This window comes from Osmia lignaria, unplaced genomic scaffold, assembly GCF_051020975.1.
Source record: "Osmia lignaria lignaria isolate PbOS001 unplaced genomic scaffold, iyOsmLign1 scaffold0137, whole genome shotgun sequence".
Classification (NCBI taxonomy): domain Eukaryota; kingdom Metazoa; phylum Arthropoda; class Insecta; order Hymenoptera; family Megachilidae; genus Osmia; species Osmia lignaria.
In genome coordinates, this window is record NW_027478278.1 from 17,501 (window position 1) to 30,000 (window position 12,500).

General features: G+C 41.9%; 2 non-coding genes across 2 annotated transcripts; both read left to right on the forward strand.

Annotated features, from left to right (window-relative positions):
• The first annotated feature begins 7,261 nt into the window (after positions 1–7,261).
• Positions 7,262–9,186, forward strand: LOC143308067 (small subunit ribosomal RNA). The gene has a single exon (XR_013065083.1). It is a non-coding gene; the product is annotated as a small subunit ribosomal RNA (ribosomal RNA).
• Positions 9,187–10,678: 1,492 nt separating this feature from the next.
• Positions 10,679–10,833, forward strand: LOC143308065 (5.8S ribosomal RNA). Its single transcript, XR_013065081.1, has one exon. It is a non-coding gene; the product is annotated as a 5.8S ribosomal RNA (ribosomal RNA).
• The last annotated feature ends 1,667 nt before the right edge of the window (positions 10,834–12,500 follow it).

Below are 12,500 nucleotides of genomic sequence, written 5' to 3' on the forward strand. Positions count from 1 at the left end.
TAAAGTTCGTTATTTTGGCTAAACGGAGCGAAAATCTGCATTTATACCATCACGGACGCTAGTTTAATAGCGTTTAACGATCGATCCACGGTACAGAATGCAAAAATATGATTGTTAAAATTTTCGACTAATCGGTTCTAAGAGGCGAAGCAATACGCCGCTGGGACTTTGAAATATTTCGGAGCGCACCTAAAGTTCGTTATTTTGGCTAAACGGAGCGAAAATCTGCATTTAGCATTTATACCATCACGGACGTTAGTTTAATAGCGTTTAACGATGGATCCACGGTACAGAATGCAAAAATATGATTGTTAAAATTTTCGACTAATCGGTTCTAAGAGGCGAAGCAATACGCCGCTGGGGACTTTGAAATATTTCGGAGCGCACCTAAAGTTCGTTATTTTGGCTAAACGGAGCGAAAATCTGCATTTATACCATCACGGACGTTAGTTCAATAGCGTTTAAACGATCGATCCACGGTACAGAATGCAAAAATATGATTGTTAAAATTTTCGACTAATCGGTTCTAAGAGGCGAAGCAATACGCCGCTGGGACTTTGAAATATTTCGGAGCGCACCTAAAGTTCGTTATTTTGGCTAAACGGAGCGAAAATCTGCATTTATACCATCACGGACGTTAGTTCAATAGCGTTTAACGATCGATCCACGGTACAGAATGCAAAAATATGATTGTTAAAATTTTCGACTAATCGGTTCTAAGAGGCGAAGCAATACGCCGCTGGGACTTTGAAATATTTCGGAGCGCACCTAAAGTTCGTTATTTTGGCTAAACGGAGCGAAAATCTGCATTTATACCATCACGGACGTTAGTTTAATAGCGTTTAACGATGGATCCACGGTACAGAATGCAAAAATATGATTGTTAAAATTTTCGACTAATCGTTCTAAGAGGCGAAGCAATACGCCGCTGGGACTTTGAAATATTTCGGAGCGCACCTAAAGTTCGTTATTTTGGCTAAACGGAGCGAAAATCTGCATTTATACCATCACGGACGTTAGTTCAATAGCGTTTAACGATGGATCCACGGTACAGAATGCAAAAATATGATTGTTAAAATTTTCGACTAATCGGTTCTAAGAGGCGAAGCAATACGCCGCTGGGACTTTGAAATATTTCGGAGCGCACCTAAAGTTCGTTATTTTGGCTAAACGGAGCGAAAATCTGCATTTATACCATCACGGACGTTAGTTTAATAGCGTTTAACGATGGATCCACGGTACAGAATGCAAAAATATGATTGTTAAAATTTTTCGACTAATCGGTTCTAAGAGGCGAAGCAATACGCCGCTGGGACTTTGAAATATTTCGGAGCGCACCTAAAGTTCGTTATTTGGCTAAACGGAGCGAAAATCTGCATTTATACCATCACGGACGTTAGTTTAATAGCGTTTAACGATGGATCCACGGTACAGAATGCAAAAATATGATTGTTAAAATTTTCGACTAATCGGTTCTAAGAGGCGAAGCAATACGCCGCTGGGACTTTGAAATATTTCGGAGCGCACCTAAAGTTCGTTATTTTGGCTAAACGGAGCGAAAATCTGCATTTATACCATCACGGACGTTAGTTCAATAGCGTTTAACGATCGATCCACGGTACAGAATGCAAAAATATGATTGTTAAAATTTTCGACTAATCGGTTCTAAGAGGCGAAGCAATACGCCGCTGGGACTTTGAAATATTTCGGAGCGCACCTAAAGTTCGTTATTTTGGCTAAACGGAGCGAAAATCTGCATTTATACCATCACGGACGTTAGTTTAATAGCGTTTAACGATGGATCCACGGTACAGAATGCAAAAATATGATTGTTAAAATTTTCGACTAATCGGTTCTAAGAGGCGAAGCAATACGCCGCTGGGACTTTGAAATATTTCGGAGCGCACCTAAAGTTCGTTATTTTGGCTAAACGGAGCGAAAATCTGCATTTATACCATCACGGACGTTAGTTTAATAGCGTTTAACGATGGATCCACTGTACAGAATGCAAAAATATGATTGTTAAAATTTTCGACTAATCGGTTCTAAGAGGCGAAGCAATACGCCGCTGGGACTTTGAAATATTTCGGAGCGCACCTAAAGTTCGTTATTTTGGCTAAACGGAGCGAAAATCTGCATTTATACCATCACGGACGTTAGTTTAATAGCGTTTTAACGATGGATCCACGGTACAGAATGCAAAAATATGATTGTTAAAATTTTCGACTAATCGGTTCTAAGAGGCGAAGCAATACGTCGCTGGGACTTTGAAATATTTCGGAGCGCACCTAAAGTTCGTTATTTTGGCTAAACGGAGCGAAAATCTGCATTTATACCATCACGGACGTTAGTTCAATAGCGTTTAAACGATCGATCCACGGTACAGAATGCAAAAATATGATTGTTAAAATTTTCGACTAATCGGTTCTAAGAGGCGAAGCAATACGCCGCTGGGACTTTGAAATATTTCGGAGCGCACCTAAAGTTCGTTATTTTGGCTAAACGGAGCGAAAATCTGCATTTATACCATCACGGACGTTAGTTCAATAGCGTTTAACGATCGATCCACGGTACAGAATGCAAAAATATGATTGTTAAAATTTTCGACTAATCGGTTCTAAGAGGCGAAGCAATACGCCGCTGGGACTTTGAAATATTTCGGAGCGCACCTAAAGTTCGTTATTTTGGCTAAACGGAGCGAAAATCTGCATTTATACCATCACGGACGTTAGTTCAATAGCGTTTAACGATGGATCCACGGTACAGAATGCAAAAATATGATTGTTAAAATTTTCGACTAATCGGTTCTAAGAGGCGAAGCAATACGCCGCTGGGACTTTGAAATATTTCGGAGCGCACCTAAAGTTCGTTATTTTGGCTAAACGGAGCGAAAATCTGCATTTATACCATCACGGACGTTAGTTTAATAGCGTTTAAACGATGGATCCACGGTACAGAATGCAAAAATATGATTGTTAAAATTTTCGACTAATCGGTTCTAAGAGGCGAAGCAATACGCCGCTGGGACTTTGAAATATTTCGGAGCGCACCTAAAGTTCGTTATTTTGGCTAAACGGAGCGAAAATCTGCATTTATACCATCACGGACGTTAGTTTAATAGCGTTTAACGATGGATCCACGGTACAGAATGCAAAAATATGATTGTTAAAATTTTCGACTAATCGGTTCTAAGAGGCGAAGCAATACGCCGCTGGGACTTTGAAATATTTCGGAGCGCAACCTAAAGTTCGTTATTTTGGCTAAACGGAGCGAAAATCTGCATTTCATACCATCACGGGACGTTAGTTCAATAGCGTTTAACGATGGATCCACGGTACAGAATGCAAAAATATGATTGTTAAAATTTTCGACTAATCGGTTCTAAGAGGCGAAGCAATACGCCGCTGGGACTTTGAAATATTTCGGAGCGCACCTAAAGTTCGTTATTTGGCTAAACGGAGCGAAAATCTGCATTTATACCATCACGGACGTTAGTTTAATAGCGTTTAACGATGGATCCACGGTACAGAATGCAAAAATATGATTGTTAAAATTTTCGACTAATCGGTTCTAAGAGGCGAAGCAATACGCCGCTGGGACTTTGAAATATTTCGGAGCGCACCTAAAGTTCGTTATTTTGGCTAAACGGAGCGAAAATCTGCATTTATACCATCACGGACGTTAGTTTAATAGCGTTTAACGATGGATCCACGGTACAGAATGCAAAAATATGATTGTTAAAATTTTCGACTAATCGGTTCTAAGAGGCGAAGCAATACGCCGCTGGGACTTTGAAATATTTCGGAGCGCACCTAAAGTTCGTTATTTTGGCTAAACGAGCGAAAATCTGCATTTATACCATCACGGACGTTAGTTTAATAGCGTTTAACGATGGATCCACGGTACAGAATGCAAAAATATGATTGTTAAAATTTTCGACTAATCGGTTCTAAGAGGCGAAGCAATACGCCGCTGGGGACTTTGAAATATTTCGGAGCGCACCTAAAGTTCGTTATTTTGGCTAAACGGAGCGAAAATCTGCATTTATACCATCACGGACGTTAGTTTAATAGCGTTTAACGATGGATCCACGGTACAGAATGCAAAAATATGATTGTTAAAATTTTCGACTAATCGGTTCTAAGAGGCGAAGCAATACGTCGCTGGGACTTTGAAATATTTCGGAGCGCACCTAAAGTTCGTTATTTTGGCTAAACGGAGCGAAAATCTGCATTTATACCATCACGGACGTTAGTTCAATAGCGTTTAACGATCGATCCACGGTACAGAATGCAAAAATATGATTGTTAAAATTTTCGACTAATCGGTTCTAAGAGGCGAAGCAATACGCCGCTGGGACTTTGAAATATTTCGGAGCGCACCTAAAGTTCGTTATTTTGGCTAAACGGAGCGAAAATCTGCATTTATACCATCACGGACGTTAGTTTAATAGCGTTTAACGATGGATCCACGGTACAGAATGCAAAAATATGATTGTTAAAATTTTCGACTAATCGGTTCTAAGAGGCGAAGCAATACGTCGCTGGGACTTTGAAATATTTCGGAGCGCACCTAAAGTTCGTTATTTTGGCTAAACGGAGCGAAAATCTGCATTTATACCATCACGGACGTTAGTTCAATAGCGTTTAACGATCGATCCACGGTACAGAATGCAAAAATATGATTGTTAAAATTTTCGACTAATCGGTTCTAAGAGGCGAAGCAATACGCCGCTGGGACTTTGAAATATTTCGGAGCGCACCTAAAGTTCGTTATTTTGGCTAAACGGAGCGAAAATCTGCATTTTATACCATCACGGACGTTAGTTTAATAGCGTTTAACGATGGATCCACGGTACAGAATGCAAAAATATGATTGTTAAAATTTTCGACTAATCGGTTCTAAGAGGCGAAGCAATACGCCGCTGGGACTTTGAAATATTTCGGAGCGCACCTAAAGTTCGTTATTTTGGCTAAACGGAGCGAAAATCTGCATTTATACCATCACGGACGTTAGTTTAATAGCGTTTAAACGATGGATCCACGGTACAGAATGCAAAAATATGATTGTTAAAATTTTCGACTAATCGGTTCTAAGAGGCGAAGCAATACGCCGCTGGGACTTTGAAATATTTCGGAGCGCACCTAAAGTTCGTTATTTTGGCTAAACGGAGCGAAAATCTGCATTTATACCATCACGGGACGTTAGTTTAATAGCGTTTAACGATGGATCCACGGTACAGAATGCAAAAATATGATTGTTAAAATTTTCGACTAATCGGTTCTAAGAGGCGAAGCAATACGCCGCTGGGACTTTGAAATATTTCGGAGCGCACCTAAAGTTCGTTATTTTGGCTAAACGGAGCGAAAATCTGCATTATATACCATCACGGACGTTAGTTCAATAGCGTTTAACGATCGATCCACGGTACAGAATGCAAAAATATGATTGTTAAAATTTTCGACTAATCGGTTCTAAGAGGCGAAGCAATACGCCGCTGGGACTTTGAAATATTTCGGAGCGCACCTAAAGTTCGTTATTTTGGCTAAACGGAGCGAAAATCTGCATTTATACCATCACGGACGTTAGTTTAATAGCGTTTAACGATGGATCCACGGTACAGAATGCAAAAATATGATTGTTAAAATTTTCGACTTATCGGTTCTGGATCACTGAAAAATCAAAAAAAATTATTAATTTTGATTAATTAAATTACATATGTAGTTTTATATTGTTATAGTCTCGTATTTGTTAATGTTTTGTCGTAAGAAAATGCAAAAATATCGTTTTAATGTTTTCGTCTCATCGGTTCTGGATCGCTGAAAAATCAAAAAAAAATATTAATTTTGATTAATTAAATTACAAATGGAGTTTTATATTGCTATAGTCGCTTATTTGTTAATGTTTTACCGTAAGAAAATGCAAAAATATCGTTTTAATATTTTCATCTCATCGGTTCTGGGCGGTTTTAAAATTTTTTAAAATATTAATTAAACCCATGATTTACATGAGAATGTGAATTTATTATGTCCTGCATGTTAATTTATTAATTTTCATGTATAGAACGTTATAAAATGAAAGGATATGTTCGACGATATTTTCAGTCTAAGTTTTACCGTGCCGGCGGGATGGTACGCTCTCACGGCGGTTTGCACAGGCATACGCCTGGGCGTAAGCCCATGCGTCGCCGACCTAGCGGCCGGCCGTTCGGTATTTATAGGAAGGCACTTTCGGTTCGCTCGGGACCGGTCGGGAGTAGCGTCGAGCGTGTGGCTCTTTTATGACTTCGGTTGAAAAGCAGTCTACCGCTCCTCGAGAATATACTTTCTCGACTATTCTCGTTCCGGTTTTCCGTTGCGGATTATTATTAATCTCCACACAGCATTACCCACGGGTCGGTGTCTAAGACCGAATGGCCCATATGTGGTGAGCCTTGTAATATAAGGCTGGTGACCTGTATGCACTTATAAATGTTGCATACTTGTACAAACTGAGCATCAACTGTCTGTAACCAAAATTTGTTAAAACTGAAAAAGTTATAAGATTGTATAAAATTTTTGAACCAAGAAAGTAGTGTTAGACGAAAATTCGTTCTATCACTTTTAGAAGGGAGACTGTTTGGAAATATTTAAAGTATAAAATACACAAAAGTCCACTGAATTATGAACAAAATTACGTCCCTGAATTTAAGAAAAGTCAAGAGGTGTCAGAAATAAAATCCTCTCTGATACGTTCAGAGAGGAAAATAAGTATGGAGAGAGGAGTAAAAATGAAAGAAGTTTTAAGGCTGGGGAAACTTCTAAAGGAGAGAGATTCCAACATATCTAATATGTACATTTAAAGCAAGTCCAAGGAACTCTCTCCGTTAATGTTTGAAAAGGTGTGTGCAGATGGAGGAGAAATGTATAAAGTACAGAGACGAGGTTGGTGGGCCCGCTCTAATGATAAAGATTATAAAATTTGGTGGCAAAATGACCAGCATGATCACTGTACGCGCTTTCTCGATTTGTATAGCATGCCACTGTCCGCGCTATCTTTTATTATATTGTCCAGCGTGTGTGGTCTACGTGCTTGCACGATGGATGCACGGCGTGAAAGTGATTTTCGTGCTTTATGAGAGGAGGAGGAGAATATTTGGCCTCTATAAGAGGTACAAAATTTATGAAATGTGTGTTACATACAAAAGAGAAATGGCTTAACGTCGATCGGTCTTACAGGGAGGGCCGACGACGAAAATTTAAATTTACAATAATAACTAAGCTCCCTGGTTGATCCTGCCAGTAGTCATATGCTTGTCTCAAAGATTAAGCCATGCATGTCTAAGTACATACCGAATTAAGGTGAAACCGCGAATGGCTCATTAAATCAGTTTTGGTTTCTTAGATCGTACAAAACATTACTTGGATAACTGTGGTAATTCTAGAGCTAATACATGCAAACCAGAATTCCACCCAGAGATGGGAGGAATGCTTTTATTAGATCAAAACCAATCGGTGGCGGACGGCTTGTCCGTTCGTCCATCGTCGGCTTTGGTGACTCTGAATAACTTTGTGCTGATCGTATGGTCATCTAGCACCGACGACGGATCTTTCAAATGTCTGCCTTATCAACTGTCGATGGTAGGTTCTACGCCTACCATGGTTGTAACGGGTAACGGGGAATCAGGGTTCGATTCCGGAGAGGGAGCCTGAGAAACGGCTACCACATCCAAGGAAGGCAGCAGGCGCGCAAATTACCCACTCCCGGCACGGGGAGGTAGTGACGAAAAATAACGATACGGGACTCATCCGAGGCCCCGTAATCGGAATGAGTACACTTTAAATCCTTTAACGAGGATCCATTGGAGGGCAAGTCTGGTGCCAGCAGCCGCGGTAATTCCAGCTCCAATAGCGTATATTAAAGTTGTTGCGGTTAAAAAGCTCGTAGTTGAATCTGTGTGTCACAGTGTCGGTTCACCGCTCGCGGTGTTTAACTGCATTATGTGGTACGTCCTACCGGTGGGCTTAGCTCCTCGCGGGCGGTCCAACTAATATCCCATCGCGGTGCTCTTCACTGAGTGTCGAGGTGGGCCGGTACGTTTACTTTTGAACCAAATTAGAGTGCTCAAAGCAGGCTACCTTCGCCTGAATACTCTGTGCATGGAATAATGGAATAGGACCTCGGTTCTATTTTGTTGGTTTTCGGAACCCCGAGGTAATGATTAATAGGGACAGATGGGGGCATTCGTATTGCGACGTTAGAGGTGAAATTCTTGGATCGTCGCAAGACGGACAGAAGCGAAAGCATTTGCCAAAAATGTTTTCATTAATCAAGAACGAAAGTTAGAGGTTCGAAGGCGATCAGATACCGCCCTAGTTCTAACCATAAACGATGCCAGCTAGCGATCCGCCGAAGTTCCTCCGATGACTCGGCGGGCAGCTTCCGGGAAACCAAAGCTTTTGGGTTCCGGGGGAAGTATGGTTGCAAAGCTGAAACTTAAAGGAATTGACGGAAGGGCACCACCAGGAGTGGAGCCTGCGGCTTAATTTGACTCAACACGGGAAACCTCACCAGGCCCGGACACCGGAAGGATTGACAGATTGATAGCTCTTTCTTGATTCGGTGGGTGGTGGTGCATGGCCGTTCTTAGTTGGTGGAGCGATTTGTCTGGTTAATTCCGATAACGAACGAGACTCTAGCCTGTTAAATAGACGTAACTTATGGTATCTCGAAGGCCCCCCGACTTCGGTCGGTGGGTTTTTACTACCAACGTACAAACAAATCTTCTTAGAGGGACAGGCGGCTTCTAGCCGCACGAGATTGAGCAATAACAGGTCTGTGATGCCCTTAGATGTTCTGGGCCGCACCGCGCGCTACACTGAAGGAATCAACGTGTTTTCCCTGGCCGAAAGGCCCGGTAACCCGCTGAACCTCCTTCGTGCTAGGGATTGGGGCTTGCAATTATTCCCCATGAACGAGGAATTCCCAGTAAGCGCGAGTCATAAGCTCGCGTTGATTACGTCCCTGCCCTTTGTACACACCGCCCGTCGCTACTACCGATTGAATGATTTAGTGAGGTCTTCGGACTGGTGCGCGGCAATGTCTCGGCATTGCCGATGTTACCGGGAAGATGACCAAACTTGATTATTTAGAGGAAGTAAAAGTCGTAACAAGGTTTCCGTAGGTGAACCTGCGGAAGGATCATTAACAAATTAAAAATACAAGAGAAAACCTAACTGAATGGATCATTGATAAAGCGATATAAAAGTTTATTGAGCTCGGACCAAAAATTATACAAAACGAGAAAGATATAATAAATAATACCATATACATGACACAAAACACATAAATCTCGGGTTCGAGCCAATAAGAAACAAATACCAAAACGCTGCGATGCGGTAAAATTACACCGACACGGTTACGTGCGGAGGTCGCTTTGATTACTCATCGCGTTTCTCCCGTCCGTTCGGAACCGCCGGCAAAAAAACCTGTGCGACCAACGGCGCCAAAGAGCACGACGCCGGACCATTTCTCTCTGGCTGATGTGAATGGAAGTAAAAGACGCTTGCGTGAGGTCTCTCGACCTTTATCTCTCTAACTTATACTTATGGGTCGTCGTCTACTTGATCGGGTACAAACAAGTCGTAAGAAACAAACAAACAAACCACAAAAATACAAGTCGTAAAAAAACAAACTTCTGTTGGTTAACCTACAATATGAAGGATCGAAATGAAAGAAGGATCATATTATTACAAACCGAAAGTGAAGGATCATTAAAATTGAAATACAATATATATAAATATATAAATGTACCCGTCGTTGCGACACCCCTAGTTAAATGGAAAGATATAAAAAAGAGAGAAAAGGAATACAGATGACCCGCCGTCTGATCTATGATCTGGCATCACCGGAGTTTTTTTGGTGCCGTGTTGCGTTCGCTCTATTCGAAATGAAACTCGCGGAGGCGAAGAATTGTTAAAAGTTTACGAAGCGTCTAGGAGTGGTTAAAACTGAGAGAGTTGAAACTACGATGTATTAGAACGAGCAACCGTCGAAACTTTGTTTTCGCGACGTTCTTTTCGTCGCTCTCGTCCCCACGCTCCTACGCTTTGGTTGTTTCTTTGCCATCCGTGTTGCGATAAAAAGATTTCTCCATTGTCCAAAAAGGACGGATCGAGATTCCTCTTTCGAGAGGGAGAGAGAGGTACTTGCGGGTAACCTGGAATCTACGAAACACGCACCGTGGTAAGATTCGTGCGTCCGCCTGATCGATGTGTGTTGTTTACGGACCGGCTGAGAAGCGACGATAGCGAGTCTTTGAAAAACTATGTGTCCATTAGTTAGACCGATCGTCGCCGGCCGTGTGTCTGTTCGAATCTCGCAACCCACGATTCAGCGACAGGACGCGCGCTCGCATTCCTTGTGTGCGTTCGTACTTTTCAAGGTTTTTAAATGTACTTTACGCCCGACCGTCGAGAGGAGCGTGCCACTGGGCGTTTCTCCGACGGTTTCCGTCCTTGGACGCGATCGTGTCGTCAACGATCGAACAAACAAACAAACAAATACGTTGGCGACGCCCGAATTCGCTCTCCCGCACGCGCCGGGTGGGAGAGTGATGTGGGTATCGAATGTGATGCGTGTTAATAATGAAAATAACACTCTAAAGATCTAAAGAGTTTGAAATACAAAATTTTACGATTACCCTGAACGGTGGATCACTTGGCTCGTGGGTCGATGAAGAACGCAGCTAATTGCGCGTCAACGTGTGAACTGCAGGACACATGAACATCGACATTTCGAACGCACATTGCGGTCCACGGATACAATTCCTGGACCACGCCTGGCTGAGGGTCGTTTTCTTAACAAAAGACTGCTTGCGTTTGCTTCTCGAAAAAAGAGTAATTCATTTCTTTCTAAACATCTCGCCGTCGTTCAACGAAAGTAGAACGTTTCGGAGCGGGATTATCGAACGAAATTGAAAGAATGAATGAACGATAAACAAAGAAAGAGTCGCAACGTACGAGCGATAGTTGGGCAGTTCGTCGGCGTTTGTCGTGGAAACGATGTGACGAAAATCGCAACCGATACACTAAATGCAGGCCGTTAAAGGAGAAAAACAAATTTCGAAATATCTCTTCGAACTAGCGCAAGTGCGTCACGGCGCGCGAGTCGTTCGTTAAAATTTATAAACGACCGCCCGTGAAAGCACCGAGTTCTCGGAAGATAATCTATAAAGATTCTCCATCCTGCTGGAAGTTATCGGATCGGCGCGATTGTTCACTTGTAGAAATCCACGCTCCCGACGTTGCCAGAAACGATATTTACGAAAGGTGTGTCAAAAATAAACGAAAGAAGCTCTCCTATAAATTTAGAAAAAGCAAACGAGTGAAATGTTTGAGATGATAATTTGCTGAAATGCAAGCTCGAATAGCCCCAGGGTTTCGAATGATTCCCCGCGCTTTATACATCTCTCTGTTTACAAACGGTGTATAAATGAAAGATCGCTTCAGATGGGTCGTCGCTGTTTGACGCGCGATGCTGTTCCTTTTTTTTTGTCTGTCTGTGCGTTTAGCTTCGCTAAACAAGTTAAATGGTTAAAAAGCGTCGAAAAAGCGAATACACACGCGACAAGACAAATCTAACGAGTAAAGGAACGCTCCGCTCCAAGATAAAAATGGTTGTTTACAATCAATACAGCGTTTCGGTACCCCTGATCGTAGTCTGAAACTGTGTAACAAAAGAGAGGAAAGCGAATGGTGAAGGAACTTCGAAGCCTCCGTGGCGTGGCTAGAACTTGTGATAAAAGTATGTTTGCAGCAATTATGCATGCTCCCGTTAAAACAGCATTTCAATGTCTCGCATGGCTTAAAGCTCTAGGAGGCTTCAACATTTAGAATACATACGGACTACTTCGTTTGTTAAAGATAAGCGAAGACCGCGCGACCATCGCTCGGTCGTCCAGTCCTCGAAAGTTTTGTTGCGTTCCAAAGAAGAGACAAATGGGGTTTACCCTTGCGCTAAGGGGAGAAGAAGAGAAAAGCAGTTGTTAAATCTAAGAGGTGTGTGGAGTACATCGCGTGTTGGTTAAAATTGTTAAATGAAGTATACGCGAAATGTTCTCTCGCTCTTGCTTTTCCTCTTGCTTCCGTGGCGCTCGAAAAGAAGGGATGATAAATAAAGAAACCTATTCGAAATCTCTTGTGGAACAAAAAATAATACGGACGGACGTTAAAATTGAACCGAGACGAAATGGATCGTCTTGCGAGTTGTCTTCGCTTTGAAATTGTTAAAAATTGATAAAAGCAATACGACGAAGCTGCAGTCCGCAAAATGTTTCGATGAACGACACAAAGGAAATAAACACGAAAATTCGTCGTGTCTCAACTTTTTTTTCCCTCTTGTGCTCGTTTCATCGAACGATAAATACAAACATTTTGAAACGAGAGAGGAGGAAAAATTGAATATGCGAAAGGTTGATTCACGCACAGTTTCTCTACGTGTTTGCTTTTTTGCTTCTTTTC